The sequence below is a fragment of the Lynx canadensis genome, chromosome B4, assembly GCF_007474595.2.
Source record: "Lynx canadensis isolate LIC74 chromosome B4, mLynCan4.pri.v2, whole genome shotgun sequence".
Classification (NCBI taxonomy): Eukaryota; Metazoa; Chordata; class Mammalia; order Carnivora; family Felidae; genus Lynx; species Lynx canadensis.
The window spans coordinates 33,430,037-33,448,126 of NC_044309.1; positions in this window are offsets into that span (position 1 = coordinate 33,430,037).

Consider the following 18,090-nt stretch of genomic DNA (forward strand, 5'->3'; position numbering starts at 1 on the left):
ACTTAGAGAAAGACAAAAATCATATGATTTCACTAATATAAGGAATTTAAGAAACAGAAAAGATGAACATAGGGGAAGGGAAAGAAAAATAAGATAAAATCAGAGAGGGAGAAAAACCATAAGAGACTCTTAAATACAGAGACCAAACTGAGATGTTTGGATGTGAGGATGGGCTAAATGAGCAATGGAAATTAAGGAGGGCACTTGTTGGAATGAGCACTGAGTGTTATATTTAAGTGAATAACTAAATTCGATTCCTGAAATCATCATTACACTATATGTTAACTAACTTGGATTTAAATTTTTTAAAAAAGGAAAAAAATAGAGATGGAATGGAGTGGTATAGTGAGAAATAAAGAAATATATATTATATATTTATATATTGTATATATTTATATTATATATTATATTGAATATATATAATATATATAATATATATTATATATATATACTTTTGAAGTGCATAATGAACATAATGAACATAATGTGTAAGAATCAGAGGCAAAAAGATGTTGGACACTTTTCTTGGAATTATACTATTTTCAACTTCCAAATTTTGTTAGGTCTTACAGATATTGCTCACATTCCAAACTTTTCCCTTGAATCTTACCCCTAAAATCTCCAGTCTACACTGACCTTTTAAGTTCTGAAATTCCATTTGTACATTCAGTATAAATAAAACTGTGTTTTGCATGCTTTGTACACTATAATGTCTACCACAGTGCTGGGCATCCAGCATCCATTAAAAAAAATCTTGTTGAATTTCTTGTTTGCCTTTGCCCTTAATGTAGGCTTCCTGTCATAGTGCTGAGACTAAGAATAATTCAAGGGTTGAAATGTTGATGCAAGGAACAATAGTAAATGTCTTAAGGTTTTGGGTCCTATCAATCTCATCTAGATTTAGGAAATGTGAAGTACCCTGACAATACCACCAATTTCCTCTTACAGTGTTTCCAAAGGAACTATTCTATTATACTTAAGCATCTCTGACTGATGACATTAACATCTTGAACTCCTCAAGAAAATCAATACCACATAGTACAAGATGTTTCTGCTAAAATTGCCTATAATAACAATGGTTTTTGTTTGGATCATTCTCATTCCTGAATAATTTTTCCAAACTAGAATAAAGTACTAATCGAGATATGAAAAAACGTGTCACATACACATCACCTCTTAAGTCTTAACAAACAAACAAACAAACAAACAAACACTAGTTGTCTGTCAAAGAAGGAAAGATATACTAAAATTCATAACATCAGATTAACTGTATTGTAATATTCTGCTTCCTCTTATTTTATGTCTGGTGGAGATAGCCAAAAACAGAACTAAATTTTCTTTTTTCTTTCTTTTTTTCTTTTCTTTTCCTTTCTTTCCTTTTCTTTTCTTTAGCTCTTCTCTTTTCTTTCTCTTCTCTTCTTTTTCTTCCTTTCTTTTGTTTTCCCATCCCTTTCAATCCCTTCCCTTCTCTTTCTTTTTCCTTTTTCTTTTCCTCTCTTTTTTTTCTTTTTCTTTTTCTTTTCTTTCTTTTTTTTTTTTTTTTTGAGAGAGAGGAGAGTGCATGAGCTAGGGAGGGGCAGAGAGAGAGAGAAAGAAAGAGAGAGAATCCCAAACAGGTTGCATGTTGTCAGTGCAAAGCCTGACTAGGGGACTGATTCTTGATCTCAGGAACCACAAGATCATGACCTGAGCTGAAATCAAAGGTCAGACACTTAACCAACTGAACCACCCACCTGCCCCAGCAGAACTAAATTTTAATTATACTCACATTGCTAGCTTTACCACTGTATACAAATACCTCTGTGAAGTATTTGTATATACCTATATAGAAAGAGGATCTGATAAAAGTGTATTTTAAAATGAAAAATGTGAAGCACAGATGTATCTAACATTTTACAGCTTAAATATTCTTATATTAAATCACTTAAATCAATGTGCTATGAATGTGTGAAACTTACTAAAGTATTTTATAAGAAAGAATCATTCTTTCCAACATTCCCAGCCTTTTCTGCTTTATATCAGGGTTTTCATATATCAAATTTGCAAAAATAAAACATGAAAGATTATTTTATAAATAAAATAAAGTAGGTATGTTATTTTACTTTATTACTATAAAGGTAAATGTAATCTATAAGGTAGATGTCCTTGGACTATTGACACAGCTCTCTAAAACCTTTTTGGATAAATAAGACCAAGATTACATAAACTGGATCGCACACTGCTGAGAAAAAGAAGGGGAAAGTAGTCCTTGAGGATTCAGGTGACTGATAAAAATTTAAGGAGTTTTTATACTTGGATGCAGCTTTAAAAAATGTTTTACCTATTTTTCCTTGCTCTGGGTACACATTGGAGGGCTTTACCAACTTTTTAAATAAGAGTATGAATTTGTAAATTGTTTAGAGTAAAGTAGCCTCTGATTCCTAAATAATTGCCATTGTTGTTACATGAAGAAGAAGGAGAAGAGGGAGGGAGAGGGTAAGAGAGAAGAGGAAAGGGAGGGGGTAGAGGAGAGAAAGAGAAAGAAAGAAAGAAAGAAAGAAAGAAAGAAAGAAAGAAAGAAGAAAGAACAGAGGGAGGGAGGGAGGAAGGAAGGAAGGGAGGAAGAAAGGGAGGAAGAAACAAAGGGAGGAAGGAACAAAGGAAGAACTCTTTTAGCATAGTAAGAAGCTGTCAGAATTATTTAATGGAATAATTTGTAAAGTATGTTTTATTTTCCCTTTCAAGATTCAATGTTTTTATTGTCTGCTTATAGCTTTCGTATCTAAAATCTGTTCATCTTCTATGATTTGAAAAAAACAAAACATGCAAAATTGGTCTGTACAGGTGGCAGATTTGAAATTATTTATAGTGGTTGAAATGGGATATGTATCTTTATAATATTCTACCTCCAACCCTGCCTCATTTTTGAACTTGCTCAGTGCCATTTGATTTAATAAATTTTATATCAAAGCAAATCAAACTTTGATTTGAATATTATGAAGAGGAATGCATGATAGGGGCTTTGATAAACAGTGTTTCTTTCTCCCTCCCCCCCACCCCCTCGTTCTTGATCTCTCTGTCTTGTTCTTTGAGAGAAAATACTTCTTGGGTGATCAACTAGACAGTTTACTGGATTTCAGCAATAAGTAAAGGTATATCCCTCAAATATATTACATAAAAATTTATTGATGGGAAAGAGTACTTCATAGTATGCAAAGTGGAAATAAAAGGATAGCTTTTAATAGATAATTTAGATATATTAAGTTTTGTAAAAATAAATCCCCTCTTTTTGATCTGCAAATTAGACCTCGACTAATTCCTGAAATCATAAACAATTTTTTAAAAATAATCATTGTTTTAAATAAAAATTTTTAAGTAAAGCAAAACCTAAATACAAAGAAGTGTATAAACTATTGGTGTGAAGCTCAAATAATTTTTACAAAGTGGCACACCTATGCAAGCAGCATAGATTATGATATAACATTAAGCTCCCTCTCCTTCCCACCCAGCTTCAGTCTCTGCCTCACTCCAAAGCTATATCCTGATTTCTAATACCACAGGTTTGTTTTGCTTGATTTAAATTTCATAAAAATGGAAACATATGGCAGTACTCTCTCATACCTGACTTCTTTCACTAAACATTTTGTTTGTAAAATACTTGATTCATTTTTATGTCTATATGATATCCTATGTAACTAAGGTTTATCTATTGTCCTCAATAAATATTTGGAGTTTCTCATTTCAGGTTGACACTAATAGCCCTTCCATGGTTATGGTTTTAGTATATTTTTTGCTGAAAATATACACACTTTTTTTTGGACATATTCCTTAGACTACTCTGGGACTAATTTCTGGGTTAGGACATATTTAGTAGATATTTCCAGTAGTTACCCAAAATTGCACTCCTACAAAAAGTATATGTGAATTTCAGTTACTCCACCTCTAAATCAACATATTGTATGATTTTTGAAAAATATTTTACACACTGATGATAATACAGATATATCATATTTGAATTTACATTTTCTAGTAACTAATAAAATTGAGTATTTTTAAAACATACACTGGTTATTTAAATACCCTATTTATTAAGACTTCCTCAAATCCTTTGTCTGTATTTCCATTTAATTGCCTATCTTTTATTAATACTTTAGATATTCAAGATATATAAATAAAATATCTTCTCACATTCTCTAGCTTGCATATTCATTATCCTAATAGCGCCTTTGATGAACAAAAATTCTCAATTTAATATATTACAATTTGTCAAATTTGTCCTGATATTGTTAGATTTTTTATGTTCTCTTTAGAACTATTAAAAAATACTAGAAAAAAAGTTATGTATATATATATATATATATATATATATGAAAATGTTTAGGTTTTAGTCTGTGTAGTACTACATCCACCGTTATAAGTTTGGCATATATATAATTTGATCAGGGCAATGTGCATTGAAAAAAGTCACATTTCCATATAATTATGAATTAAATATGAATTCCTCTAGGGCTCAGCCTAGCAGGATATAAGTAAGTTCAATGGCAGCCATTTTAGTTTTTTTTCTCATCCACTGCATATAGTCATATACGAATTCTGGGTTTAAGAGGTGTCAGGGAAAGACCATTAGTGGTACAGCCATGGTACAGTCCATAGGAGGTATAGTGCAAAGGAGACTGTCTTTGCTTTTGTTTTACTTATATAGGAAGTGTGATGGAGTGTTAGGTTCAGCTAACTGTACTTGGGTGCTATTGTTCAAGAAAGACACTCTCATCTCATCTGGTTAAAACATTAACCTCTGCTACCTTGCTGCTAGTCTCTCTCTACTCTCAAGAAAAGGTTAAAAGGATGAGCACTGGGTGTTGTATGCACACTTATTTGACAATAAATTTCATATAAAAAAAAAGTATCTCAAATCTAGTTGGCTTCACCTTGGTCAAAGTGCTTTCCTTCATAATCATGTATTTTGAGATGAGACATCACCTCCTTCAAAAGATGTTAAGACACTGGTTAAAGAGAGGTTGACCTTTCTTCCAGAGTGATAGTGGATAATGAAGATAGTAACACAACCTATTTTTTTTTACTAACATATGCCATTATAAAAGAAAATTCAAAGTATGAAAAGATTCTAAACTCATAGTATTTAGATATTCACAAGTAAATATTCAGGATCTAAAGTTTGTTGATTCTTTCAAAAGAAATAATATCCAATATTAGAAAGCTAATACATTAATAAAATATATTTGATATGTAAAATGCAAAGCATAAAATCAGATTCTCTTTCTCCTTCCCCTGATCATGGCTATCACCTTTAGTAAAATAATTTTTTCGAGTTAATTAAAGAAATCTTCTCAGAGTATTTATGTATCTTTTTTTAAATACTTGCCAGGCAAATATTGAATTGGAAAATATAATGGTATTTTGACTTTAACTTTTAAAAATTTAGTTCCTATGTGTTTGTCTTTTTGTTTTATTTTTGTGTGTTTTTTGTGGGGTTTTTTTTGTTTATTTTTAAATGTTTATTTATTTATTTTTGAGAGGGGCGGGGGTGGCAGGGGAGAGAAAGCAGGGAAGGGTTAGAGAGGAAGAGGGAGACAGAGAATAAAAACAGGCTTTAGGTAAGCAGGTTCTAGGCCCGAGCGGTTAGCACAGAGCCTGACATGGGACTTGAACTCATTAACTGTGATATCAGGACCTGAGCTGAAGTCAGACCTTGAAATGACTGAGCAACCTAGGCACCCCTTCTATGTGTATGTCTTAAAAATAGGAGACTTTCTTAAAGTTACAGGATGGGATGAAGTAATGCCTGATATGCTCATTCTTTATTACATGACCATATGGAAGTTGTGGTCATGAGCAATAGATTATTATGATTTTCCTTAAGAGAAAAAAATAAAATTTGAAGTCTTGGTGTTGGTAGGTTAATAGCTTTCCATTACTGTGTGTTCTCTATACTACTCATGGCTTTAACTCCCTGGGTTCTTGCTTAGATAATTTTATCTACCACATGACTCAGATAATTTTATCCCCCATCCCTGACACCTTCAAATGATTATTTTTAGAAAATATCATTAAGTTATCTTAAACATAATGTTCTTTTCTAGAAGAACTTGAACTTTTTAAAAACTTAACTTGATAAATAAATTAAACCTAATTTGACAGGGCTTATAAATAAGATATACAATAGGACAGAAATGAAAACTCCACAAATATCCAGAAAAAAATGATATATTTTTTAGAAATAGTTTCTAGGGTGAAAGGGTAAAGCCATAATATCCTTTGACTTTCCCTTTCCTTAAGCCATTTGTTATTTTTGACAAATAGTAACAGGTTTTTAACTTTTTATTTAAATTCCAGTTAGTTAGCATACAGTGTAATGTTAGTTTCAGGTGGACAATTTAATGATTCAACACTTACACACAACACAAGGTGCTCATTACAACAAATGCATATGACAGTAAAAAGTGATCTCTTGCAGTTCTCATGTATTTTTCATCATGTTTAGTGCAATACCATAAACTGTGAATGACAACATGAGACCCATACAAAGTGTCACTATGATGCTGTAAGTGTTCCCAAAAAGCAGACAAGTCAAAGCATTATAAGAAAAAGTTGAATTGCTTGGTGTGTACTGTACATTGAGTTCTGCAGCTGGAGTTACCTACCATTTGAACATAAATGAATCCAACATAAAGATCATTGCAAAAAAAGAAAAAGAAATTCACGAAACTGTCACAGCAGCTCTGCCAGCAGATGTGAAAATCTTGCACTTTTCATGAAATACTATTTTATCTTGTATTAAAAATGAAGCTTCTATGTGGGTACAAGATTGCTATAAAGAAGGCATACCTTCTGTGATTTGAGAAAAATCAAAGTTATATGACAACTTAAACAAAAAGCAAGGTGAAGGATCTAGGCCTGGAGAATTTGATGCCAGCAAAAGATGGTTTGATAATTTTTGAAAGAGGTTTGGCTTAAAAAAATGCCAAGATAACTGGAGAAACAACTTCTGTCAACCAAGAGGCAACAGATGAGTTCCCAGATGCCATTTAGAAAGTCATTGAGGGGGAAGAATCTCTGCCTGAAGAGGTTTTTAATGTAAATTAGAGTGCCCTCTACTTGAAAAAGGTGCCACAACATTTATTAGTAAAGAAGAAAAGTGACCACTATGATTTAAGAGAGGAAGGGATAGGCTAACTGTACTGTTTTGTTCAAATGCAGTCAGGTTTATAACCAGGACTTCCTTTATATATGAAGCTGGTAAACCCTGAGTCTTAAAGAGAAAAAATAAACACCAGCTGCCAGTCTTTTGGTTGTACACCAAGAAGGCCTGGACAATAATAACCCATTTTCAGGGTTGATTCCATTCATGTTTTGTCTTAAGTTAGGAAGTTCCTTGCCAGTAAGGGACTGTCTTTTAAAGTTCTTTTGTTATTGAACAATGCCCCTGGCCACCCAGAACCCCATGAGTTCAGCACTGAAGGAATAGAAGTAGTCTATTTGCCCCAAATACAGTGTCTCTAATTTAACCTCTAGATGGAGAAGCCCATAAGGACCTTTAAGGCTTATTATACATGGTGTTCTATGAAAAGGATTACCAATGCTATGGGAGAGAACCCTGATAAAGAAAACATCACAAAGATCAGGAAGAATTACACCATTGGAAATGCTATCATTGTTATAGAAAAAGCCTTGAAAGCCATCAAGCCTAAAGTAATAAATTCCTGCTGGAGAAAACTTTGTGCAGATGTTGTGCACAGTATCTACAGTATTTTGTGTCATATAATAGACTTAACAGGATTTACAAAAGATCCAGTTAAGGGAATAATAAAAGAAATTGTGGATATGGCATAAAAGGTGAGGAATGAAGTGTTTCAAGATATGGATCTTGGAGAAATTCAAGAGCTAACAGACACCACACCAGAGGAATTAACAAATGACTTGATGGAGATAAGTGCATCTGATCCAGCGCCAGAAAATGATGAAGATGTAGATGAAGCTGCCAGAAAAGAAATTGACAGTAGACAATGTGGCAAAAGGTTCTGATTATTCAAGAATGCTTTTGCCTTTTTTTTTTTTACAACATGGACACTTCTATAATACAGGCAATGAAACTAAAGCAAATGGGAGAATAAGGATTGGTATGGTATTTCATTTTTAGAGAAATGAAAAAGCAAAACAATGTATGACAGAAATTGCAATATATTTCTGCAAAGTTACACCAAATACCTGCCTTTTCTTCCTCCCTTTTCCACCTCCTCTACATCTTCTCCCTCTGCCACCCTTGAGACAAGAACAACTTCTTCTCATTCTTCTCTTCAGCCTACAATATGAAGATGAGTAAAATGATGATCCCCTTTCACTTAAGGAATAGTAAATAATCATTATTCTGTACAGTTTAAAAGCCTATCTCTTGTGTATGTGTGTGTGTTTCTGTGAAAATCTAAAAGCTATATGATAAGAACTGAGACTGTTTTTCTATCATTGTCATCATCATTTCCTAAATATTCATTGTGTGGAACATCATGTGTAAGACTTGAATGGAAGTGGATAGCCTATCTTTACATAGACATGAGAGATATTTATCATAAGATTACTAACATGTTAGTTTTCTTACTATTTTATAACTGTTTTTTTATTATGAAACTTATTGTCAAATTGGTTTCCATACAACACCCAGTGTTCATCCCAACTGGTGCCCTCAATACCCATCACCCACCCACCTCTCCCTCCCACCCCCCATAAACCCTCAGTTTGTTCTCAGTTTTAGGAGTCTCTTATGTTTTGGCTCCCTCCCTCTCTAACCATTTTTTTTTACTTCCCCTCCCCCATGGTCTTCTGTTAAGTTTCTCAGGGTCCACATAGGAGTGAAAACATATGGAATCTGTCCTTCTCTGTATGACTTATTTCACTTAGCATCACACTCTCCAGTTCCATCCACGTTGCTACAAAGGGCCATATTTCATTCTTTCTTATTGCGATGTAGTATTCCATTGTGTACAAACCACAATTTCTTTATCCATTTGTCAGTTGATGGATATTTAAGCTCTTTCCATAATTTGGCTATTGTTGAGAGTGCTGCTATAAACATTGGGGTACCAGTGCCCCTATGCATCAATACTCCTGTATCCCTTGGGTAAATTCCTAGCAGTGCTACTTCTGGGTCATAGGGTAGGTCTATTTTTAATTTTTTGAGGAACCTCCACACTGTTTTCCAGAGCAGCTGCACCAGTTTGCATTCCCACCAACAGTGCAAGAGGGTTCCCGTTTCTCCACATCCTCTCCAGCATCCATAGTCTCCTGTTTTGTTCATTTTAGTCACTCTGACTGGCGTGAGGTGATATCTAAGTGTGGTGTTGATTTGTATTTCCCTGATGAGGAGCGACGTTGAGCATCTTTTCATGTGCCTGTTGGCCACCCGGATGTCTTCTTTAGAGAAGTGTCTATTCGTGTTTTCTGCCCATTTGTTCACTGGATTATTTGTTTTTCAGGTGTGGAGTTTGGTGAGTTCTTTATAGGTTTTAGATACTAGCCCTTTATCTGATATGTCATTTGCAAATATCTTTTCCCATTCCATCGGTTGCCTTTAGTTTTGTTGATTGTTTCTTTGCAGTGCAGAAGATTTTTATCTTGATGAGGTCCCCAAAGTTCATTTTTGCTTTTAATTCCCTTGCCTCTGAAGACGTGTTGAGTAAGAAGTTGCTGGGGCCAAGGTCAAAGAGGTTTTTTTCCTGCTTTCTCCTCCAGGGTTTTGATGATTTCTTGTCTCACATTCAGGCCCTTTATCCATTTTGAGTTTATATTTGTGTATGGTGTAAGAAAGTGGTCTAGTTTCATTCTTCTGCATGTTGTTGTCCAGTTCTCCCAGAATTATTTGTTAAAGAGGCTATCTTTTTTCCAGTGGATACTGTTTCCTGCTTTGTGAAAGATTAGTTGGTCATACATTTTTGGGTCCAATTCTTGGGTCTCTATTCTATTCCATTGGTCTATGTGTCTGTTTTCATGCCAATACCATACTGTCTTGATAATTACAGCTTTGTAGTAGAGGTTAAATTCTGGGATTGTGATGCATCCTGCTTTGGTCTTCTTCTTCAAAATTCCTTTGGCTATTCGGGGTCTTTTGTGGTTGCATACAAATTTTAGGATTGCTTATTCTAGCTTCGAGAAGAATGCTGGTGCAATTTTGATTGGGATTGCATTGAATGTGTAGATAGCTTTGGGTAGTATTGACATTTTAACAATATTTATTCTTCCAATCCATGAGCAGGGAATGTTTTCCCATTTCTTTGTATCTTCTTCAATTTCCTTCATAAGCTTTCTATAGTTTTCAGCATACAGTTCTTTTACATCTTTGGTTAGGTTTATTCTTAGGTATTTTATGGTTCTTGGTGCAATTGTGAATGAGATAAGTTTCTTTATTTCTCTTTCTATTGCTTCATTATTGGTGTATAAAAATGAAACCAATTTCAATACATTGGTTTTGTACCCTGTGACTTTGCTGAACTCGTGCATCAGTTCTGGCAGACTTTTGGTGGAGTCTGTTGGGTATTCCATGTAAAGTATCATGTCACCTGCAAAAAGTAAAAATTTGACTTCATTTTTGCCAATTTTGATGACTTTGATTTCATTTTGTTGTTTGCTGATGCTAGGACTTCCAACACTATGTTAAACAACAGTGGTGAAAGTGGACTTCTCTGTCATGTTTCTGATCTCAGGGGGAATGTTCTCAGTTTTTCCCCATGAAGATATTAGCTGTTGGCTTTTCATATATAGCTTTTATGATGTTTAAGTATGTTCCTTCAATCCATCTCTCTTGAGGGTTTTCATCAAGAAAGGATGCTGTATTTTGTCAAATGCTTTTCCTGAATTTATTGACAGGATCATATGGTTCTTACCTTTTCTTTTATTTAATGTGATGTATCACATTGATTGATTTGCCAATATTAAACCATCCCTGCAGCAAGGAATGAATCCCACTTGATCATAGTGAATAATTCTTTTTACATGTTATTGAATTCAATTTGCTAGTATCTTGCTGAGAATTTTTGCATCCATATTCATCAGACATATGGGATATGTAAGGGATATGTAGTTCTTTTTTTGCTGGGTCTCTGGTTTGTGAATCAAAGTAATGCTGGCTTCATAGAATGAGTCCAGAAGTTTTCCTTCCATTTCTATTTTTTGGAACACCTAGAGAAAAATAGTTATTAAGTATACTTTAAATGTCTGGTAGAATTCCCCAGGGAAGCCATCTGGTCCAAGACTCTTATTTGTTGGGAGATTTTTGATAACTGATTCAATTTCTTCACTAGTTAAGGATCTATTCAAATTTTCTATTTCTTCCCATTTGAGTTTTGGTAGTATGTGGGTGTTTAGGAATTTGTCTATTTCTTCCAGGTTGTCCAGTTTGTTGGCATATAATTTTTCATAGTATTCCCTGATAATTGCTCGTATTTATGATGGATTGGATGTAATAAATCCTTTTTCATTCATGATTTTATCTATTTGGGTCCTCTCCCTTTTCTTTTTGAGAAGCCTGGATAGAGGTTTATCAATTTTGTTTACTTTTTCAAAAAACCAACTCAGTTTCAGTGATCTTCTCTACTATTTTTTTGGATTCTATATTGTTTAATTCTGCTCTGATCATTATTTCTCTTCTTCTGGTGGATTTGGGGTGTCTTTGCTGTCCTGCTTCTAGTTCCTTTAGGTGTGCTGTTAGATTTTGTATTTGGGATTTTTCTTGTTTCTTGAGATGGGCCAGGATTGCCATGTATTTTCCTCTTAGGACCACCTTCACTGCATCACAAAGCGTTTGGATTGTTGTATTTTCATTTTCATTTATTTCCATATACCTCTTAATTTCTTCTCAATTGCCTGGTTGACCCATTCATTCTTTAGTAGGATGTTCTTTAACCTCCATGCTTTTGGAAGTTTTCCAGACTTTTTCCTGTGGTTGATTTCAAGTTTCATAGCAATGTGATCTAAAAGTGTGCATGGTAAGATCTCATTTCTTTTATATTTATTGAGGGCTGTTTCATGACCAAGTATGTGATCTATCTTGGAGAATGTTCCATGTGCACTTGAGAAGAAAGTATATTCTGCTGCTTTGGGATGTAGAGTTCTAAATATATTTGTCAAGTCTGGCCCAATATATTGTTTAGGGCCATTGTTTCCTTATGGATTCTGTGTCTAGATGATCTGTCCATTGCTGCGAGTATTAAAGTACCCTGCAATTACCATAGTCTTATCATTAAGATTGCTTATTATGTTTGTGATTAATTGTTTTATATATTTGGGTGATTCTGAATTCAGTGCATAGACATTTATCATTGTTAGCTCTTCCTGATGGATAGACCCTGTAATTATGATATAATGCCCTTCTTCATCTCTTGTTACAGCCTTTAATTTAAAGTCTAGTTTGGGGCGCCTGGGTGGCGCAGCTGGTTAAGCGTCCGACTTCAGCCAGGTCACGATCTCGCGGTCCGTGAGTTCGAGCCCCGCGTCGGGCTCTGGGCTGATGGCTCAGAGCCTGGAGCCTGTTTCTGATTCTGTGTCTCCCTCTCACTCTGCCCCTCCCCCGTTCATGCTCTGTCTCTCTCTGTCCCAAAAATAAATAAACGTTGAAAAAAAATTAAAAAAAATAAATAAAGTCTAGTTTGTCTGATATAAGTATGGCTACTCCAGCTTTCTTTGGACTTCCAGTAGCATGATAGATAGTTCTCCATCCCCTCACTTTCAATCTAAAGGTGTCCTCAGGTCTAAAATGAGTCTCATGCAGACAGCAAATAGATGGATCTTGTTGTTCTTTTTTTTATCCATTCTGACACCCTATGTCTTTTGATTGCAGTTTTTAGTCCATTTACATTCAGTGTTATTATTGAAAGATATGGGTTTAGAGTCAATGTGTCATCTGTAGGTTTCTTGCTTGTAGTGGCATCTCTGGTACTCTGTATTCTTTGCAACATTTCACTCACAGAGTCCCCCTTAGGACCTCTTCTAGGGCTGGTTTAGTGGTAATGAATTCCTTCAGTTTTTTTTGTTTGTTTGTTTGTTTGGGAAAACCTTTATCTCTCCTTTTATTCTGAATGACAGAGTTGTTGGATAAAGGATTTTTGGCTGCATATTTTTCCTGTTCATCACATTGAAAATTTCCTGCCATTCCTTTCCGGCATGCCAAGTTTCAGTAGATAGGTCTGCTACTACCCTTATGCTTCTACCGTTGTATGTTAAAGACCGTTTATCCCTAGCTTCTTTCAGAATTCTCTCTTTATCCTTGTATTTTGCCAGTTTCAGTATGATATGTCCTGCAGAAGATCGATTCAAGTTATGTGTGAAGGGAGTTCTTTGTGCCTCTTGGATTTCAATATCTGTTTCCTTCCTCAGATTGGGGAAGTTCTCAGCTATGATTTGTTCAAGTACAACTTCAGCCCTTTCTCTCTCTTCTTCTTCTTTTGGAACCCTTATGACACAAATATTGTTCCATTTGATTGCATCACTTAGTTCTCTAATTCTCCCCTCTTGTTCCTGTATTTTTTTTATCTCTCTTTTACTCAGCTTCCTCTTTTTCCATAATTTTATCTCCTAATTCACCTATTCTCCCCTCTGCCTCTTCAATCTGCCCTGTGGCCACCTCCATTTTATTTTGTACCTCATTCATAGAATTTCTTAATTCATCATGACTACTTTTTAGTTCCTTGATCTCTATAGTAATAGATTCTCTTCTGTCTTCCATGCCTTTTTCGAGCCCAGGTATTAATCTTATGACTATTATTCTAAATTCTTGTTCAGTTATATTGCTTATATCTGTTTTGTTCAATTTTTTAGCTGTCATTTCTTTCTAAAATTTCATTTGAGGGGAATTCTTTCATTTCATCATTTTAGCTAGTTTTCTGTCCTTTATGAGTTTTAAAACTTTGTTATGTGCTCTGCACCTGTGAACACTGCTATATTAAATGAGGGTCATACACTTTCCAGGGCCTGTCCCTTTAGGAAGTGTTTTGTGGAGATTGTTACTTGCTGTCTGTTATGACTTTGGTTATTTTATTTGTGTACTCATAGTGATGTTTTGGACGCTTCACTAGGTGTGTTTTGATTTATTCCTTGAAGTAGCCCTGGAAAGGAAAACAAACAGACAAACAAACAGGAAACAAAGACACACAAACACACAGACAAATAACACAGTCAAACACACACACACACACACACACTCCAAAAGCAAAACACCAGAAACATCAGCTACAAGTAAAGAGCAGAGTGGAGGCGGTACTGATGGAAGAGCACATACAAAGAGAGAAATGACAGGGGCGGGGACAAAGAGAAAATAAACATTGACTAGGCTTACAGACTAAATGGCTTAATCCGAGGGAGAGGAAGGAAAATAAGGAAAGAGGTGGGAAAAAGGAAACAAAGATAAAGTTACCCAGAGAGAGAAACTGTACATTTTAATTATTCCAGAGACAGAAAGTAAAGTAAAAAAGGAGGTGTAGAACATGTATCAAGAGAATGGATGAAATGTGTCTGCTTAAACAAACCAAAAACCAGAGTAAGCAGTCTAGAGGAGGGAAGAGATAAGAAGGGAGAATATATCTAAATAACAAGAATTGTTCTGGAATTAATCCAGGCTATGCAGCAGCACTGGTCTGAATGATGGAGCCGTCTGGTTCCACAGCATCTATCCCACTCCAGCAGATATACAGTTAGCCGGCAGGGAGGGGCACAGTTTGGTGTAGGCTGGTCCCACCTTCATTATTGGCCCCAGGGAACAATCTCTGAGGTCCCGCCTTGGTGGTGGTGGGGGGGGGGGGAATGGCAATCCTTCAGTCTCTTTTCCACAGACCCAGTGGACTCCTTTTGAGTTGTCCTCACTGTGCTGCGAGTGCAGACGGGGCAGTCCTCCCCACTCCACTCACTCCCCTGACTCAGCACTTGCCTAGGATTCAAAGTCCTGCTCTGTGAGCTCTGGCACTGGGGAAACACCTCTCTGTGCATCCCAGCTGGCTTTGTCTGTGTCTCAGCTCTTCAGGGAGGACCGCCTATTCCTGCTATGGACTGCCCAGCTGACCTTGCCACCGAGTCCAGGGGTGGCTGACACAGGCGAGTTTTGTCTTGTCCTGTTGGAGAAGTAAATAGAGTAGGCCAAAGATGGCTGATGGAGTTAAAACAGACTCTGGTCTCTAGCTTAGAGACCCCTCCTCCTGGTTCTTCTTCCTTTGCTGTGCACGCAGAAATTCCCACAGATATGGAAGCTGACGACTATAAATTACCCTCCCCACTTGCATTCTGGGCTCAGACCTTTGGAGAAACAGTCTCTTCTGAGCCCGCCAGGGTTAAATAAATCTCCAATCCACCAAGATCTCTGAGTGCCTCTTGGTTTTTCCACCAGCGTTCCAGCCTGGTTCTGTAACAGTCCCACAGCACAGGGAGGGAGCCTCTTTCTCCTTACTGAGGACTGCGCTCTCGACACAGCCAGTGAGCCCAGGGGTGGCAGGTGCAGGCAGGCTTTGTTCTATCATGTAGCACTCCAAGGAAAGGACTGTGTTCTCCTACTGTGGACTTGCCCTTGACCTACCATCAAACCAGGGGCTGGCTCCCCTCCTCCCCAGGGGCGTGAATGGGACAATTGGCCCCAGTCCAAAGTGAGCCCCACAGTTAGAGATGGGATCCCTTTCAGTCCCAGTTTGAGGTTTATCTCTTGTCCAGATACTTGTCCAGGAGTCTTACACTTCTCCAGCCTCTCTTTCTCTTCCCTTTGTCTCTCTGCAAAAGGGGATACCTCCCCTCTGTGACTATGCAGCCTGTTTTCTCTCCCCCAGTTCTCAATCACCCACCTATAACCCGTCAAGGATATCCCAGTGTCTCCCTTTTAGACTCAGTCTCTTTTCCTCCCAGACTCTTGGGGTTCAAAGTCCTTTGGCTTCAACACTTCTTTGTTTGAGAGACATGGGAAGTACAGATCCCCCTACTTCTCAGCCATGTTGGCCTGCCTCCAGATCATAATAGAATTGAATGAGACATCAATAACAGAAAGGAAACTGAAAAAGCACAAAATACTCAATGAGTAAACAATATACTTCTAAATAACATATGGCTCAAAGAAGAAATTTCAAGAGAAATTAAAAATATGTAAAACAAAATGAAAATAAAAATACAACTTATCAAAATGTGTGGGATGCGCAGAAGCAATGCTCAAAAGTAAGTTAACAGTGAATACAGGTATTAGGAAAGAAGAAGGACATAAAATCAATAAAAGGTGGAGACATCACCAAGATAGTGAAGCAGGAGATTCCATCTTCTATCCTCTCACAGAGATCAACAATTAGACAGCTACTCATAAATAAGGTGGCCTGGGAGAGCTCAGGAGCCCACTTAAGAAACTTCAGAAACACAGTAGGGAAAAACAAAACAAAACAAAATAAAAACAAAACAAAAACAAAAACAAAAACCTTGAGAATAATTTCAAAGAAAGAGAAGAATAAAAAGCTTTATTTTGCCTGGATTCTCTCCTCCCCCAAACTGTACTTCTTTGAGCCAAGAAGGAATTTCCCAGCTAGAAAGAGGTCCCCTTGCCAGGGAATGAAGAGCTATGTGAGCATCCAGGTTCCCCATCTTTTAGAATGCTTCATAAAAAACCCACTTTGATTTCACCCCTGCCAGAGACGAGTAAACCTGAAATATATAGAGATAGCTCAGAACAAGGAAGAAGAGTCAGCGCTACCAGCATTGGCCACACAGAATGACAATGGTTCCCAGTGACCTGCTTTTCAGATGACCCCAGGAATTTTTGCCACTGAAGAAACTAAAGGCCAGCATAGTTGACACAAACTCCCTACAGATTTCACTGATTTTCACACCACAGATATGTGTCTTTGAAAGTGCCAGCTGCCTAAGTCCTTCCTTAATCCCTCCTGCCTCCTATCCTTTACTCCACCAGGATTCTGAGATTTGCACTGGCAGTAAGCCCAGGTCTCTGAATCTGTAAAAGTGTAAGGCACCTGTCTGCCCTGTGGCTGACCCCACCATTGTGCATGTATTTGGCACTAACCCCTTCAACTGTGCACTTGCATACTACCAGCCTAACCCTGATCTTCTAATACCATAGACATGAGTGTGGTGAGACCTTAAAGCCACAGAAGTGCATGGCAACAGCCAAGATCCCCACAGCTTCTTGTAAGCTCAGATTCTTCTCTGTCTCCTGTCACTGGTCTGTACCACTGGGCTGATATGCAGGTAGCCCTTGAGCTATGCATATATATGCTCTTGATCCAACCATATCACTGGATTCCACTGCCATATATTCATAGCAAAATCCTTCAGCCACAAAAGAGCACACTGTGACTAAGGCCACCACAGTTTTTTGCAGGCCCAGTTTTGCCCTGCAACCAATTTTGCCACTACACAGACAAATGTTGCCCGTCTTTACAGTTGAGTGTGTATAGACCACTGGCTCTGGTCACCACTGCTGTCTATCCTTATCCATAGCCATAGAATCTGGAAGACTGCTGAGTACTTCAAAGTTCTTGTAGCCTCTGCAAATCATAAAACTGACAAAGGACAATGCAGTTATCAATGCTGTGGATGCCAGCAACCTGAGCAGAAAAGAAATCACGAGTTTGGACATAGAGATGCTACATGCCCCTGAATTTGGGGCCCTTCACCATTATACCTAGGAACACATAATGCTCCAGTTTACCTCCAACTGCATATACAAATCTTTTCTCACTGAAGTCAGTCCATAAAGTTTTAAAGAAGTGATTGCTACCTCAAATTTGCAGAAACTTCCACAAGGCCACCAGGATCACAATCACAGAAACATGACACTACCAAAGGAACACAGTAAAATTCCAGTGACCTCAAAGAAATGGAAATATATGAATTGCCCAACATGAATTCAAACCAAATTTTCTAAATATGCTATGAGAAGACAATTAAACAATAAAACAAGAAGACAATACAACAACCAAAATAAAAAATTCAACACAAAGATAGAAACGATTAAAAAGAACCAAATTGAAATTTTGGAGCAGGAGAGTACACTGAACTGAAAACTTCAATAGAGAATATCAACAGCAGACTTGGCCATGTTAAAAAGGATTAATGATATAGAAGACAGATCAA